Consider the following 17924-nt stretch of genomic DNA (forward strand, 5'->3'; position numbering starts at 1 on the left):
GAAAGCTGTTCAAGGACATTAAGACTCAGAGACTGATACATCTTTACCTAGAATGACTGTGTTGGACTCGGGTCAAAAGTAGTGCACTATGTAGATAATAGAGTGCCATTTGGGATGCACACCGTATCACAATAGAAGCCTTCAAACTGATCGGCAACAAGTTGCTTACAATACCAACCTATGTAAAAGGTTGAGACAAAAAAAAATGACATCTCAATATGTTCAATTCAACCATTATTCTCAGCCGTTCTCATTACTTGGCCAAAGCAAAAATGTCAATATTTGACTAACAACAACTTGATCACAAGTTCCAAGTAACAATCAAATTCAGCATCATTGCATAATTTGGATGAGCATTGTGATCATTGTGATTAGCATCATTACATTGCTCTGATTGGGCTAAATGGTGGAAATAGGTCCTGAGTCAGGAAGCAGATGGAGCTCAGTCATAGGCCGGCAGGCTGAACATCTCTGGTTTGAAGTCCTCCATGGTCCTCAGGACCAGTGTGGCCTCCTGGGTAAGGCCTCGGTCCAGTTTGTCATCAGGGATCATTACCACCTGCATCACAGCCGCTAGGCCGGCCTTAACACCCATAGGAGCATCCTCAAACACCAGGAAACAAGACAAGCAGGTGCTGGATGTCAAACAGTGTTAAATAAAAAGTGAAAGGAGACAAAAGGATTTTTAAATTCACATGGGGGCATAATGGAGTGAACAATGGTTCATGTAATTCTGCTATACAGTCAATTATGTATTATAACCTTGTGTGTCCACTACAGGAGGTTGAAGGCAAAATACCAGCAGTTATCCATTTAAAAAAAAAGAGGAAGTAAGACAAGGTTTATGGTGCCTTATTATGCAACCACAACATACAACAGTACAGTCTATTGACACAGCACAAAGCACAATGTTTTGGACTGAGAAGCCTATGTCTATGACCTGCAACTCAGTGTCTGGTGGAGAAAACAGAGCAGAGGAAGGCTGTCATACTGAAGAACTCGTGTTGAGGTGAGGTGACCCACAGTATGATTCTGGCTGTTACTTTTGCGTCACAGATGCATGAATAGAGGCAGCATACAAATGAAAAGCCAATATGGAAGCCGTGTTGAGAAGAATGGACAAAGAACTGAGTGACCAGAGCTTCCTTTTTATTCATTGGGAACTTCCGACATCCTGCGCTTTTTGAACCTCAATAGCTATGCTTCCTGGCTTTTCAAACAAAACACCCCCTCCAAAGACGTCTCCCGCCACTCTACCTAATTCAAGGTTCAATCAATCCCTATAATTTGAATGAGTGCACAAAAAGAATCACACAGTTGCACTATTTTCTGCAATGTTCTTTCTTCTACATGATTTCCCTCCGATTTGCCTTTGACTTACCACACACACTAATAGTGACAGACAATGTAATTTAATTGTACCAGATTGACCTAGCAGCTTCGGAAATGCCCTAAATGCCCTGACTACCAGTCAGTCTCTTCTCTAATTCTTAAATGGAACTAAAATAACTTTAAATGGTTCCCAGGTGGAACAATAGAAGCCGACTCGAGGACTCTAGAAGATTTGACTAATTGACTCTTGCCTAGAAGTAGCCTAGGAGAGGGACAATAAGTATGGAAACACAGAGCAGCAAGGCTACCGAGGGGCCCTCGCTAGGTAATGCCCCTTAATTGGGAGCAACTAAGACTCTGAATTAGGCAACGAGCCAGGCAAATTAACCTTAAATCAGTGTTCAATGGCTGCATTGTAATGGACGAGAGGGAAACAGGACTCAAATGCACTGCATTAGGCTCAGGAGGAAGGCACATAGTCTGAGTGCCAGTCTGTTTGTGCTATCATGCCAACTCCTTGTCACTCATTGTCATGCCAAACATGTTTGGCTTGACAATGAGCAATGGAGTTTGCAAGGACACAAGCAGATCTGTGACCAGGCTACAAGTCACAGCAGCAAAGAGAGATTGGGGTGGTGATTTGCCTTATAAAGGGTCAAGGGTCTTTTCTCCCTCTCATTGTTAAGAAGTTTGCTTCAAAAATCTATATTTTATTGTTGAACTACAGGCCTGCTATTCCATGCATTGGGAACAGTGAACGGAGAACAGACAGAGAACCCAAAGTCGTTCACCATGCAGGCCTCCAACAGCCAGCCCCATGGAAGATTAACAACCAGTCCCGAGGCATACACCCAAACACATGCAACATTCATCAGAACCAATTTAATCTGTATTCACAGTGTACCCAAGGCAGTCAATGCCACAACACAAGAAGAGAGGAGGGGGAGACTCAGTGTGTGTGTGTGGATACTTTCCAAATGACACCCTATTCCCTACATAGTGCACTGCTTTTGACCAGGCTCTTCTCAAAAGTAGTGCACTACGTAGGGAATGGGATGCCATTAGGGACGCACATCAGACTACAGTGGCTGGTGCCAAGACTACTGTGAATAGCCAGCTCAGCAGCACGTCACACACACTCCCTTTACAACGGTGTATTACGGGGAGATGACAGGACACAGCGTAGTGTTGTTATGGAGCAGATCCAGGGCCTGCTTGGCAGCCAGCAGCAGCTACTTCAGCAGAACGGACCAGGACGTTTAATAGTTTACAGGACTATCACGGGACACTTAGAACAAGGAGAGAAAAGTTTCCCTCAGAGAGACTGGAACTGGAGAATGTTATTTGACTGAGTCATAAGTATGTACACTACTGTTTAAAAGTTTCGGGCCACTTAAAAATGTCCTCGTTTTTGAAAGAAAAGCTCAATTTTCGTCCATCAAAATAGCATCAAATTGATCTGAAATGCAGTTTAGACATTTGTTAATGTTGTAAATGACAATTGTAGATGGAAACGGCAGATCTTTTATGGAATATCTACATATGTGTACAGAGGCCCATTATCAGCAACTATCACTCCTGTGTTCCAATGGCACGTTGTGTTAGCTAATCAAAGTTTGACATTTTAAAAGGCTAATTGATCATTAGAAAACCCCTTTGCAATTATGTTAGCACAGCTGAAAACTGTTGTGCTGATTAAAGAAGCATCAGCATTTCTGGGTTCGATTGCAGGCTCAAAATGGCCAGAAACAAAGAACTTTCTTCTGAAACTTCTTGTTCTGAGAAATGAAGGTTATTCCATGCGAGAAATTGCCAAGAAACTGAAGATCTCGTAAAACGCTGTGTACTACTCCCTTCACAGAACAGCGCAAACTGGCTCTAAACAGAATAGAAAGAGGAGTGGGAGGCCCTTGTGCACAACTGAGCAAGAGGACAAGTACATTAGAGTGTCTAGCTTGAGAAACAGACGCCTCACAAGTCCAACTGGCAGCTTCCTTAAATAGTACCCGCAAAACACCAGTCTCAACGTTAACAGTGAAGATGCCACTCCGGGATGCTGGAAAAAGCCATATATTTTCTTACAAAGAAAAATACATATCTCAGACTGGCCAATTAAAAGTAAAGATTAAGATGTGCAAAAGAACACAGACACTGGACAGAGGAAGATTGGAAAAAAGTATTATGGACAGACAAATCTAAGTTTGAGGTGTTCAGATCACAAAGAAGAACATTCTTGAGATGCAGAAAAAAGGAAAAGATGCTGGAAGAGGGCTTGATGCCATTTGTCAAGCATTGTGGAGGCAATGTGATGTCTGGGGGTGCTGTGGTGGTGGTAAAGTGGGAGATTTGAACAGGGTAAAAGGGATCTTGAAGAAGGTCTATCACTCCATTTTGCAACGCCATGTGGACGGCACTTAATTGGAGCCAATTTCCTCCTACAACAGGACAATGACCCAAAGCACAGCTCCAAACTATGGAATAACTATTTAGGGAAGAAGCAGTCAGCTGGTATGTCTATAATGGAGGGGCCAGGATAGTCACCGGTTCTTAACCCTATTGAGCTTTTGTGGGAGCAGCTTGACCGTATGGTATGTAAGTGCCCATCAAGCCAATACAACTTGTGGGAGGTGCTTCAGGAAGCATGGGGTGAAATCTTTTCAGACACCATTTTTATTTCCATTAAGAATTATTTTTAACCTTGTCAAAGTCTTGACTATATTTGCAACTCATTTCATGTGTTTTCATGGAAAACAAGGACATTTCTAAGTGACCCCAAACTTTTGAACGGTAGTGTATGTTATGTGATTTAATCAGATACACTATACATACACACAAAAGTATGTGGACAACCCTTCAAATGAGTGGATTCTGCTATTTCAGCCACACCCATTACGGACAGGTGTATAAAATCACACAGTCATGCAATCTCTACAGACAAACATTAGCAGTAGAATGGCCTTACGGAAGAGCTCAGTGACTTTTTTTGGCACTATTATAGGAAGCCACCTTTCCAAGTCAGTTCGACAAAGTGCTGCCCTGCTAAAGCTGTCCCGGTCAACTGCAAGTGCTGTTATTGCGAAGTGGAAATGTCTAGGAGCAACAACGGCTCAGCCGCGAAGTGATAGGCCACACAAGCTCACAGAACAGGACCACTGAGTACAATTTTTTTTTGTCTGTCCTCGGTTGCAACACTCACTACCGAGTTCCAAGCTGCCTGTGGAAGCAACGTCAGCACAAGAACTGCTCGTCAAGAGCTCCATGAAATGGGTTTCCATGGCCGAGCAGCCACACATAAGCCTAAGATCACCATGCGCAATGCCAAGCGTTGGCTGGAATGGTGTAAAGCTCGGCACCATTGAACTCTGGAGCAGTGGAAACGCATTCTCTGGAGTGATGAATCACGTTTCACCATCTGGCAGTCCGGTGGATTAATCTGGGTTTGGCGGATGTTAGGAGAACGATACCTGCTTAAATGCATAGTACCAACTGTAAAATTTGGTGGAGGAAGAATAATGCTCTGGGGCTGTTTTCCCTTTAGTTCCAGTGAAGGGAAATCCTAACGCTACAGCATTCAATGATATTTTAGACGATTATGTGCTTCCAACTTTGTGGCAACAGTTTGGGGAAGGGGGGGGCACCGACTCCATATTAACACCTATGATTTTGGAATGAGATGTTCGACGAGTATGTCCACATACTTTTGGTCATGTAGTGTATGCATGTTGTATGATGGAATCATATGTACTGTGTGTTATGGCAGATGAGTGTGTAGGCATGCTGCTAGACAGTAGGCACATGCTACTGTAAACAGAGAGCAGGGTCTGGATCTGTCACAGACTTGACCTGGCAGCATGGTCAGTCCCTGGGGAATCCTCCTTAGATGAGCCATTCGGCCCAGATGGAGAAGCAGAGAACCGTAGGTCACAGTCGCCATACGCACTCAACCTAGACATGGACCAGGGAAACTAGGAAATAAAGCTGGGTTTACCAAATCTACACAGATGAATGAGGATAGGAAGGTATAGTGGAGCTCAAAAGTTATTTCACAGAAAACACATTAAGACTTATCATTCATGTAGAGAAGAGCACTCAACATGCTCGGCACTGACACAAATGACTTATGATTGGATGAAAGAAATTGGTAGTAAGAAGCGGTTTTGTTAGATCACCGTTGATCAAAACCTATTGCTGAAAGAAAAAAAAACACTGAAGTTTGATGGATTTGCATCCTCTCAATCATGAATAGATAGTTACCCATCTAATAGAACACAGAGTTGTTTTATTTTATCGAAACCTCTCTAATGCAAATTCAGTGGAGTGCGGTGTACTGCAGGGCAGCCGGCTTGGGCCATTGTTTTCCGTTTCTATTAAACGACCTTCCACAGAATATACACTGAGTGTACTGTCACGTACGCCTCTCGGAGGAGGGAACGCAACACCCTGCTACAACTCAATTGCCCGTGGAGTGAAAAAGGTATGTGATTGTAGGTGCGGGTAAGGATGACAGAGGGAGAGAATATTACCGTTTACAGGGAATTTATTCTTCCTTCACACGGCAAGGTGGGGAAACGGGGCTGGAAGGAACCAAAGCAAAGAAAGTTAATGTTCCCTCTCTCCTACCACCTGGCACACTAACCAAAATACAGGGGGTGGTTTGCCCAGGTCTTACCTAGTGTGCATAGACAGAGTAAATACTACAGGCCTCTTGCCTAAACACTCCTAAGGTGACTTCCCCCCCCTGAGAACAAATGAAACAGAATAATTCAAATTTAGTGAACAATTTCAAATAATCCAAAAACACTAGGTACTATGGTATACACATACCTCTACAGGAACAGCTACAAAACACTTTCAACACATTTACCAGACCAAAAACCAACACAGCATATACAAAGAAGCTTTCTCACCTAACAAAGGAACACAAGCTGTCAAAAGCGTTCCACAGGGATGCTGGCTTGTGACTCCAATGACCTTTGGAGTGCCCATTCACTCTCAATGGCACACACACAATCCATGTCTCAACTGTCTCAAGGCTTAAGAATCCTTCTTTAACCTGTCTCCTCCCCTTCATCTACACTGATTAAGGTTGATTTAACAAGTGACATCAATAAGGGATCATACTGTAGCTTTCACCTGGATTCACTTGGTCAGTCTGTCATGGAAAGAGCAGGTGTTCCTAATGTTTTGTACACTCAGTGCATGTCGGCTACGACAGTAAATTAATTGACACCCTTAACATAGAGCTCCAGTCAGTTTTAGAATGGGTAACTAGCAATAGGCTGGTGCTAAATATAAAAAAATAAAAAATACAAGTATTGTTTTTGGGACAAATCACTCACTCAACCCTAAAGCTCCTCCAGATCTATTATTGAATAATGTGGCGATTGAGCAACTTAGAGACTAAACTTCTGGCTGTAACCCTAGATAGCAAGCTACAGTATCATGGTAAAATCATATGGACTCAATGGTTACTAAAACATGATGAGGTGTTGCTCTGCTTTCTTGACACCTCAGTCGACCAGACAGGTCCTACAGGCCTTTGTCGCACCGGGACTACGGCCCAGTCGTGGGGTCGTGTGCGGCAAAGAGGGACATAGGTCAATGACAGTCGGTCCAGAACATAGCAGCACGTAATTGCATGTAGATGTACACAGATGGCGATTGTCAGTGACATGCATGTCAATCTCTCCTAGCTCCAAGTAGAGGAGAGACGGACTGCATCTCTATCGGTCTTTGTGCGAGATATCGATGTGTTGAAGGTTGCTGAACTGTCTGTTCAAGCAGTCAGCACACAGTTCGGACACTCATCGGTACAACACGAGACACACAACCAGGTCTCTTCACAGTCACCAGGTCCAAAACACAGGCTGGGATAACGCACACTATTAATTGAGCCATGACAACATGGAGCTAGCTCTCTGCCACCTCCGGTAACTCAAGAAAGCAATAAAAACAGATTTTAAAAATATTAAAAAAACAGATAAAAGAACACCTTACGGCACAACGGGGACTGTGAAGAGAGCCATTTTGCTATATTTTGTATTGTAATTTGCACTGTGTTGTGTATTGAATGATGTAGGTGGGTGGCTTTGCACAAGCCACGGCTTGTCTGAGTCAGAATGGCTCATAGGGCAGGAGACATCTCCTGTTCCTGAAGCATGAGACAGAGGCAGATTATGTATATTATGTATTTCAGTTGTGTTTTTTTTTCCCTCCTGTATGGATCCCAATAAATACTACTAAATACTACCTTTACTGTGTCATTTTCTATTTTATTGTGTCTTTTTTTATGTCATTTTGTGTCATTTTTATGTTCCTGGAAGGACACATCAAGGGAGATAAAAAAAAAAACGTATTTTGAATGGAATTTTGACACACAGTTGTTTGACAGTGATCCATTCAACAAATCATTTTCCTTTTTCCTCAGGTGTTATATCCTAAAGAGGCTGATCCTCTGCTCCAACATATTACTTCCCTTGTCGCTTTTGTCAACGTCTGACACGACAAGGCAAACCAACTATGTCAACACCAGAGTGCCTGTGTGTCTGTTAACTTTCGCACGGCTTTAAGACGGGGCTTGTCACAGTCACACAGCCATTCACTGAAATAACAGCGCCTGTACAGTCTCTTTCCCTTCAATATTTAACCAGAGCAGTTGATGTTTTGTTTATGTCGGGTAAATAAAACAGTCCTTCTGCCTCGTCTTGCTCCGACACCAATCTGGTCTGAGCTTAATGCAATTAAGGGAGGTAGTGCGTGCGTTCATACATCAAACAGTCGGTCTCAGACTGATGCATTCTCAAACTTGATGAACGGTACCGTAGCAAGAAAATACCTGAAACTAACACATCACACAGTGAGGAGTTGTGCGAGTGTGTATATTCGAGCCGGCAACGTGGGTTGTTGAGTGAGGGAAGAGACAGTGATAGATTGACTGCTACCTCTTCTAAACCATCTAAGCCCAGGGCAGGCTGACTACAGGGATGTGTAACGTTTCATCATCTGTGTTATGGGGTACTTTGTTATACACAGGAAACAGGAAATGCAGGCCATCGTTTAAAAAATCTGGAGGTCATGGAGGTTTGCGTCCTAAATGGCACCCTATTCCCTTTACGGTGCCCAGCTTTTGACCAGGGTCCATAGGGCTCTGTGGTGCACTCAAAAGTTGTGCACTATAAAGGGAATAGGGTGTCATTTGGGATGCAACCCTGGAGGACACAGTATAAACGCATAACAGGGCAATCCATTGGCCTCCAGAGGGCTGCGTTCACAAGGCTAATGAGTGGTTTGGTCAACCATGAGGAAAATCACATGGAGAGGTCAGTCAGATGTTCATCATTTTAGGACGGATGGCAGACAAGTGCGGAATAGCTTTCATTTGGTGTCTGAGGAGTGAGGACCCGTTTTCATCTTTTACTCAGAAAAATACTAGATTTAGAATAGTCTCCTCTAACAGCATTGTGTTTGCTGAGCGCCCGGAATCGGTTGAGAGAGATTAGGTTTTGAAAGACTTAGGATACATGCAGGCTATGGAATAGGTAGACTTCATAAATAACCCTAGGTAAGGGTCACATTATCTAGGAATGGCGGAAATAGAAGGTCAAGATAAAGACATACCTATTGATGATTGAGTGAAGTCAATTCTCTCACGCACCATCCTTCCACAACTACCTTCCAGATAAGAAAATCATTAGCAAACCATGATATTTCAGCGAACTAGACCCCCAGGAAATAGCCTTTAACTTGTATAACGGCTGTGACAGTGACACTCCCCGGGAGCTCATAAAAATCCCCATTGACCGAGTGTCTGTCCGTAAATCTTACATCTCCATGCCAGTGTTGGCATTTCTTTCCAACAGAATAAAAGGAGTAATCAATACTGTTAAATCTCCTCATAAACTCAGACAGACCCGCTGACAATGTATTCTCCCCGTTCCTGATTTGGCGTGGACAGAAAAGGACCCAACAGGCTCAGTGAAAAACGAACACGGAAGTCTGTGTTCAGAAAGGACTTTAACAAATCAAATAATATTGTGCATCTGAAATGAATGTGAGTTCGCAGGGTTTTAGGCCACTAAAATGTGGCGCTAGACTTAAAAACCTAAACAAGCACATTACTGCTGAGTATAGGGCAAGCGGAATTACATCTACTGCTATTAAGAACAGACCTTCTGACCACTTAAAGCACCACTGTGTCCATAATATTTTTTGCAGAGAACTTCAAAGCTCAAGTATTGAATATTTCATAGAGCTGGTATTAAAAAAAACACTCCTGTTTTTAAAAACATTTTTACTCACAGCGAGGCCCTACCTTCTCCGTCAAAGCACATGGGACTGTCTGTTCATAAGGAACATCATTAGGGCTGTAGAATAGCACAGCCTTCACTATTCAGATAGATAGATCAAGCCTGTTTTAGTCCCTGACCATTTCAATCCACCAGCACCAAACACACTGGGCACCACAAACGCATCACAGTTCGCACTGTGATAGCTAAATTGAAGAATACAATTTTTAAAAATGGACTATGTGGTTGAGAAATATTGAATAAGTTGTCTATTTTGGGATTATAGCAGCAGTTACAATTTATTATGTGGTTGGTGCATCTGCACTGCAGAGAGGCCCACTGGGTCCCGATAGTTGAAATGCCCATAAAATACGGGGGTGTAGCCGAGGCTACTGGTTGTCCCTAAATCAGCGTTGTGTTGTTGTTGTTGTTGTAATATCATTATCTAGGCTAGGTACAGATCCAAGCTCTGGAGTCAATACGGTCTCTGTACTGACTCTTTACACCCTCTGTGTGAGCCTCTCTGTGACTTAGTCCCAAATGGCACCCTATTCCCTACACAGTGCACTAATTTTGACCAGAGCCCTATGGCCCCTGGTCAAAAGTACTGCATGAAGAGGGAGTATATTGTCATTTGGGATGTAAGTGGGTCTTTTCTGAAACCTATTGTCGCCTCACTGTTTTTAAATAAGGTTGGTTGGGTTTATTTTACTATAGTCTACACAGGGTTATTAGACTCAGTAGGAGTGTGAAGACATTGGCCTTTAAGTAAGGCACGACTCTTTCCCATGCACATAATTCAGTATCTAACTCAACTACCTACAACAGTTAAACAATAGTCTCTCTTTCAATATCTTTAAGATGATCCATGCTATAATGGGCCTATTTCATTTTACACAAGTTCATTTCATGTCCTAATTGTACCGTTTTTGGTGCTATAAACCTTTCCTTGGTATAAGGTCATTTATGATTAATGGTAGCGGAATTACTTTTCTCCCTGCCTTTCAATGTATGTCCCAAATTGCACCCTACTTCATTAATCTTAGTTGGTAGGCTGAGCACACACACCTTTAGTGAAAACCTTTTCTCTATCTCCCTCGGCCTCCCTCCCTTTCTCCCTCACTCTCTCTATGTCATAGTATTTTTTAGTGCTGGGGAGAAAGTGAAAAATGGAGGAGGTGGAGGACTATTTCCTTGCCTTTGGTCACCATAGAGACAGAGTACTGGGCTGGGCACATTACTCACTTGTGAGAGGGTTTTAAGCAGTCTGCCAGGCGTATTACCTGCAGTGTTGCATAGCATCATCAGAGCCCTCAAAATGCCACACGTCACTTCATGCCTGTATTCCAAGAAAACCTTCCTCCCAATAACGTTAATATAAACAGCAACCTTTAAAGCACCAGAAGAAAAATGCATCCTGAGAAATGGATTGAAATTTCACTGCATGACTGTTATTGAACATGTACAGTTGTAGGGAAAGCTTAAAATAATGGTTCCATTTTAGAGGTAAAAAGGACAACAACAAAAATACAACTCAAATGTATCACCTAAGCCCGTCTTCGCTGCAGTTTCTGTGAAATGCCTCACTACAATGAATTCAACTCATTGTAAATTCATCACTGCTTCTACTAATCTGGGGGTAGGAGAGACGCTGCGAACACAATGTTAATACACCTTCCCCTTTTTCTTTTCCTTGCATTCTGTCTTTCTGTCTCCTCCTTGCGATCCTGAACCGCAATTTCTCCCCTCCCTCCCTATTTCTCTCTCTCCCTCTGTGCTTAGGCAAAACTGTCACGGAGAGAGGAGCCAGGGTGTGATGCATCATCATTCGTTATTCCACTAAACCGATTCCCCTCTCAGCCGCAGTTCCATATCTCATCAAGAAAAACGTCCTAACTGGGTATGTTTGGAAGCCTCCAAGATTAAAAAAAGCAGGCCGACAAGTATTGAAGGGTACTGCTGCAGCAGATCCATTTGCAGAGAAATCTACAGCCCTGCACCTGTTAGGGAGATTCATTTACCTCAAAAAGGAAAACAACAAATCCAAAGCTATTAACCTCTCTTTTCGGGTTCCCATTTTCCGTTTTCCGTTTGATAGCGCTCTGTAAAACTAACTGAATGTAGTCTTCTAACCCTAATGATTGTAGACCTATTTCATGGGTGGGTTTGCTAAAACAGGCATGGAAGGAAGGTGATTAAACATGGTTGTGTCTGCATCCCAAGTAGCACCTCATTCCCTGTATAGTGCACTACATTTGACGAGTGCACTATGGGCCCTGGTCAAATGTAGTGCACTATAAAAGGGAATAGGGTGCCATTCGGGAATGTACACAGTGTGATTCCTCAGTGTTGTGGGAGTGTTGGGGGTATTTTCATGGCTGGTGTTGACAACACAGATCTGTTACTTACAGCTACCCTTAATAAGCCAAAACATTGGCATTGAAAATGGAAATGAATGAGAGAGTATGAAGTCGGTTATAGGCTTAATCATTTCCCTCACTTTCTGGATGTGTAAATAAATAAAATTCCATAGGTTCTTATAAATAGAAGCTAAACTTTCGATAGCCTAGTTTGGATCTGCTACAGTCGATCAGTCAGTTAGTCAGTGTCTAGATAATAATTCCTTTAACATGTCTTAAGAACAGGTGATAGCTGGGGCATTGAAGCATGACAGGATGACATTAGCCTTGGTAACCTTCCTAACAACAGAATTGGTTATGGGCTTAAGAGGTAACCCACTTTCTTGGAGGTACTGTATAAACGCAATTCCACAGGTTCCAATAAAAACTATTTAGTTTATCTGGTCAATGATTAGCCTACGAATGAATATACTAAGTAACAAATGAAAAACAACGGAATTGGTGTACAACTTTTAGGGGTTGCTCTTTTTCAGCGTTATAAGTTGTGCCAGCCTACTGTCCACTACCCTGTCCCTTTTCCTATAATTTATAGCATCTGAGCCATGATTGGTAAGAATTGGTGACCTTCGGGCTGCTTTCCCCCTCCAACATTACTAGGTGTGTATGAGAGTATCTTAGAGTGTCTACTGGTCTGTCTCTCTTATTGTGGCTGGTTATTTTATGCTTAGCTTATTTATTCATGAGGCAAGTATAGGGCAATAGTCTACTCCACTACCCACTGTAGGCTACTGTCCCTATTACCGTGCCTGGAGGCACAGGAGGAGTGAACCTGTTGGCACACACCAAGAAGGAGTCAGGCTGAGGTTAGCTGTTTTTCACATTGGGGTCATCCCCAAGGATGATGTGGCTGAACAAGTCAAAAAAGGCTTTGTGATGACTGGTCTTCATCTCAAATGTCAGGCCTGCTGAGCTTGTCACTATGGCGATGGGCACCTTGTGTTTACAGAGATGGTGGATGAGCTTCTCCACTCCTGGTTACCAGTTAAAGTTTGGACACACCTACTCATTCAAGGGTTTCTCTTTATTTGTACAATTTCTACATAGTAGAATAATAGTGAAGACATCAACACTATGAAATAACACATATGGAATCATGTACAGCTGTGGCCTCAAGTTTTGAGAATGACACAAATATTAATTTCCACAAAGTTTGCTGCTTCAGTGTCTTTAGATATTTTTGTCAGATGTTACTATAGAATACTGAAGTATAATTACAAGCATTTCATAAGTGTCAAAGGCATGTATTGACAATTACATGAAGTTGATGCAAAGAGTCAATATTTGCAGTGTTGACCCTTCTATTTCAAGACCTCTGCAATCCACCCTGACATGCTGTCAATTAACTTCTGGGCCACATCCTGACTGATGGCAGCCCATTCTTACATAATCAATGCTTGGAGTTTGTCAGAATTTGTGAGTTTTTGTTTGTCCACCTGCCTCTTGAGGATTGACCACAAGTTCTCAATGTGATTAAGGTCTGGGGAGTTTCCTGGCCATGGACCCAAAATATCAATGTTTTGTTCCCGGAGCCACTTGGTTATCAGTTTTGCCTTATGGCAAGGTGCTCCATCATGCTGGAAAATGCATTGTTCATCACAAAACTGTTCCTGGATGGTTGGGAGAGGTTGCAGAATATCAGTCTGTCCCTGATGTTTTTCCTGGAGAGAAGTAGCTTCTTTGCTGCCCTTCTTGACACCAGGCCATCCTCCAAAAGTCTTCACCTCACTGTGCGTGCAGATGCACTCACACCTGCCTGCTGCCATTCCTGAGCAAGCTCTGTACTGGTGGTGCCCCGATCCCGCAGCTGAATCAACTTTAGGAGACGGTCCTGGCGCTTGCTGGACTTTCTTGGGTGCCCTGAAGCCTTCTTCACAACAACTTAACCGCTCTCCTTGAAGTTCTTTATGATCAGATAAATGGTTGATTTAGATGCAATCTTACTGGCAGCATTATCCTTGCCTAGGAAGCCCTTTTCGTGCAAAGCAATGATGACGGCACGTGTTTCCTTGCAGGTAACCATGGTTGACAGAGGAAGAACAATGATTCCAAGCACCACCCTCCTTTTGAAGATTCCAGTCTGTTATTCGAACTCAATCAGCATGACAGAGTGATCTCCTGCTTCCAGACTGACATGATGTCAGTTGGTCCTTTTGTGGCAGGGCTGAAATACAGTGGAAATTTGGGAGAGATTCAGTTCATTTGCATGGCAAAGAGGGACTTTGCAATTAATTGCAATTCATCTGATCACTCTTCATAACATTCTGGAGTATATGCAAATTTGCCATCATACAAACTGAGGCAGCAGACTTTGTGAAAATGTATATTTGTGTCATTCTCAAAACCTTTGGCCACGACTGTAGTAACCAAAAAAGTGTTAAACAAATCAAAATATATTTTATATTTGAGGTTCTTCAAAGTAGCCACCCTTTGCTTTCACACTCTTGGCATTCTCTCAACCAGCTTCATGAGAATGCATTTCAATTATCACATGTGCCTTGTTAAAAGTTAATTTGTGGAATTTATTTTCTTCTTAATGCATATACCATCCCTACCTTGTGACAAGGTAGGGATGGTATACAGAAGATAACATTCTTTGGTAAAAGACCAAGTCCATATTATGGCAAGAACAGCTCAAATAAGCAAAGAGAAATGACAGTCCATCATTACTTTAAGACATGAAGGTCAGTCAATACGGAACATTTCAAGAACTTTGAACATTTCTTCTAGTGCCGTCGCAAAAACCATAAAGTACTATGATGAAATTGGCTCTCATGAGGACCGCCACAGGAAAGAAAGACCTAGAGTTACCTCTGCTGCAGAGGATCTGTTAAAGTTAACTGAACCTCAGATTGCAGCCCAGATAAATGCTTCACAGAGTTCAAGTAACAGACACATCTCAACATCAACTGTTCAGAGGAGACTGCGTGAATCAGGCCTTCATGGTCAAATTGCTGCAAAGAAACCACTACTAAAGGACACCAATAAGAAGAAGAGACTTGCTTGGGCCAAGAAACACGAGCAATGGACATTAAACCGATAGAAATCTGTCCTTTGGTCTGATGAGTCCAAATTTGAGATTTGTGGTTCCACCGCTGTGTCTTTGTGAGACGGAGAGTAGGTGAACACATGATCTCTGCATGTGTGGTTCCCACCATGAAACATGGAGGAGGTGTGATGGTGTAGGGGTGTTTTGCTGGTGACACTGGCTGTGATTTATTTAGAATGCAGGGCACACTTAACCAACAGGGCTACCACAGCGATACACCATCCTGTCTGGTTTGCGCTTTGTGGGACTATCATTTGTTTTTCAACAGGACAAAGACCTAACACACCTCCAGGCTGTGTAAGGGCTATTTGACCAAGAAGGAGAGTGTGGGAGTGCTGCATCAGATGACCTGGCCTCCGCAATCAACCGACCTCAACCCAATTGAGATGGTTTGGGATGAGTCTTAACTATTATTCTACGATGTAGAAAACAGTACAAAAAAATAAGAAAACCCCTTGAATGAGTAGGTGTGTCAATACTTTGACTGGTACTGTACAGTACACATCATTGGTTAGTCCTACACACAGTGAATACTAACAAATCCAAACAAATTGAGCCCTGTTCAAATCCAGGATCACACTCCCTCTGCCTCATGCCTTATAGCAGGGGTACTCAACTTACACTATGAAGCCCAGAGCCTGCTGATCTTCTATTCTACCTGATGAATGAAAACATGGGGTTAAAATTTGTTTGTCAATAAACTCATCAGAAACTGATAATTCATAGGTGAGAATAAATGATTTTGTTCATGTTATGGTGACTATAAAAACTTTCACAAACTACAACTATACCACACACACACACACACACACACACACACCTTAGTTACTTTGCATCATTTGAGCTGAAGGAAGTATCCTCTCCTGTATTTTTCTAGTCTCACTGAGAAGTTCCTCTGGTGTCATTGGTAGTTCTAGGGAGTCTCATATAATGGTGGAAGCCTCCATAGCTTTCTTACCCATTCACATCCCAGGTGTATTTCTTTCCAAACCGGTCGCGTACTCTCTGGTATGACACCGTGTACAGCCTCTCTGTATCTGCAAGTTCAAAACAGTGCAAAATAAAAGTTAGATAGCTATGCTATCACCACATGTTTACCTTAAAGCTAAAATCCTTAGTTGCTAGATCAAGTTTTGGACTTATAAAGTAATGATATATACCCATTGATTCTGGAAGAATATAACTTCTCACGAGCTTAGTTCAACTGTCATACCCCATCAGAACCCAAATGATACGCTTTGTTTTACTACAATGTTTGTAAAGAACAGAAATGTAAACAAACGGTATAGCTTTAAAACATTTAATCTATCATTTTGATATCATGGATGGTCAGTCCTTGGGCATTCAAATCTCTATGCATTTTAATGGTTACATTTACCCACACCCATCCTCCTGCTCTTTACTGAAACAGAGGCTTTTAACTAAGCATTCTAGATTTAAATCACAAAATTCAGAAGACTATGCAAGACCGCACATGGAAATGATTAGCGAGTGTTATGGTTGTAGAAAGATTATTTTACGGATAGCAAGCGTTACATGTTCATTTTGCTTCACCATGGTTAACACGCATGAATGAATGAGCCGTTACTGAATGCTAGGCCTAGGTAGCTCATTCGTGTCACATTCTGTTCTGCTCGATCGTCTTAAGTGTATATAGAAAGTGTATGTGAATAACCTAATAATAATCCATCCATGTCGAAAAGAACGTGGGTCACCGGTTTAAAATTCGATTGTGTAGACAATTACAGTAGCTGCCAACACCACAACAAAATCCAATCTTGAAATCGAAGAACCAACTAGCTAGCAAGCTAACGTTAGTTATGGTTAGCAAGAAGATGGACAACTGGTACCAAAATCTCAACTATCACGTAGAAAAGTAAATGTATGCTTTTATTCATTTCTAGAACATAGTGTTTACATTACACAACATCAAATGAATTTAGATTCACAAAAATTACGCTGCCGCAAATAAAAAGGTGATTCTTTAGTCGTCCAATATTTTGTAATGGCTGATGGGTAATGTAGTTTTATTCTCAGAACCCACTTCTGCCTATTCACTCTGAAGAATCAGTCTCGTAATAACCTACTTATCGACAGAAATGTAGGCCTAATCTAAATGTGATTTTATACATTTAAAACACATTTACGTCACTGTTTATTTTTAGATAACATCACATTTTCTGGACCTTTGTGCTGTTGACTGTGCCCAATAATGTTTGTACCATGTTTTGTGCTGTTAAAAACGTTGTGTTGCTACCATGTTGTTGTCATGTTGTGTTGCTACCATGCTGGGTTGTCATGTGTTGCTGCCTTGCTATGTTGTTGTCTTAGGTCTCTCTTTACGTAGTGTTGTCTCTCTTGAACAACACATCCCAATCGTGAAGTACGGGGGTGGCAGCATCATGGTGTGGGGGTGCTTTGCTGCAGGAGAGACTGGTGCACTTCACAAAATAGATGGCATTATGAGGGAGGGAAATGATGTGGATATATTGAAGCAACATCTCAAGACATCAGTCAGGAAGTTAAAGCTTGGTCGCAAATGGGTCTTCCGAATGGACAATGATCCCAAGAATACTTCCAAAGTTGTGGCAAAATGGCTGAAGGACAACAAAGTCAAGGTATTGAGGTGGCCATCACAAAGCCCTGACCTCAACCCTATAGAACATTTGTGGGCAGAACTGAAAAAGCGTGTGCGAGCAAGGAGGCCTACAAACCTGACTCAGTTACACCAGTTTTGTCAGGAGGAATGGGCCAACATTCACCCAACTTATTGTGGGAAGCTTGTGGAAGGCTACCCAAAACGTTTGACCCAAGTTAAACAATTTAAAGGCAATGCTACCA

General features: G+C 42.3%; 1 pseudogene; it reads right to left on the reverse strand.

Moving 5' to 3' along the window:
* Window positions 1-442: 442 nt before the first annotated feature.
* LOC110496921 (pseudouridine-5'-phosphatase-like) lies at window positions 443-16819 on the reverse strand (annotated as a pseudogene).
* Between the last annotated feature and the right edge of the window lie 1105 nt (window positions 16820-17924).

This window comes from Oncorhynchus mykiss, chromosome 18, assembly GCF_057628025.1.
Source record: "Oncorhynchus mykiss isolate SJ-2025 chromosome 18, ASM5762802v1, whole genome shotgun sequence".
In the NCBI taxonomy this organism is placed as follows: Eukaryota; Metazoa; Chordata; class Actinopteri; order Salmoniformes; family Salmonidae; genus Oncorhynchus; species Oncorhynchus mykiss.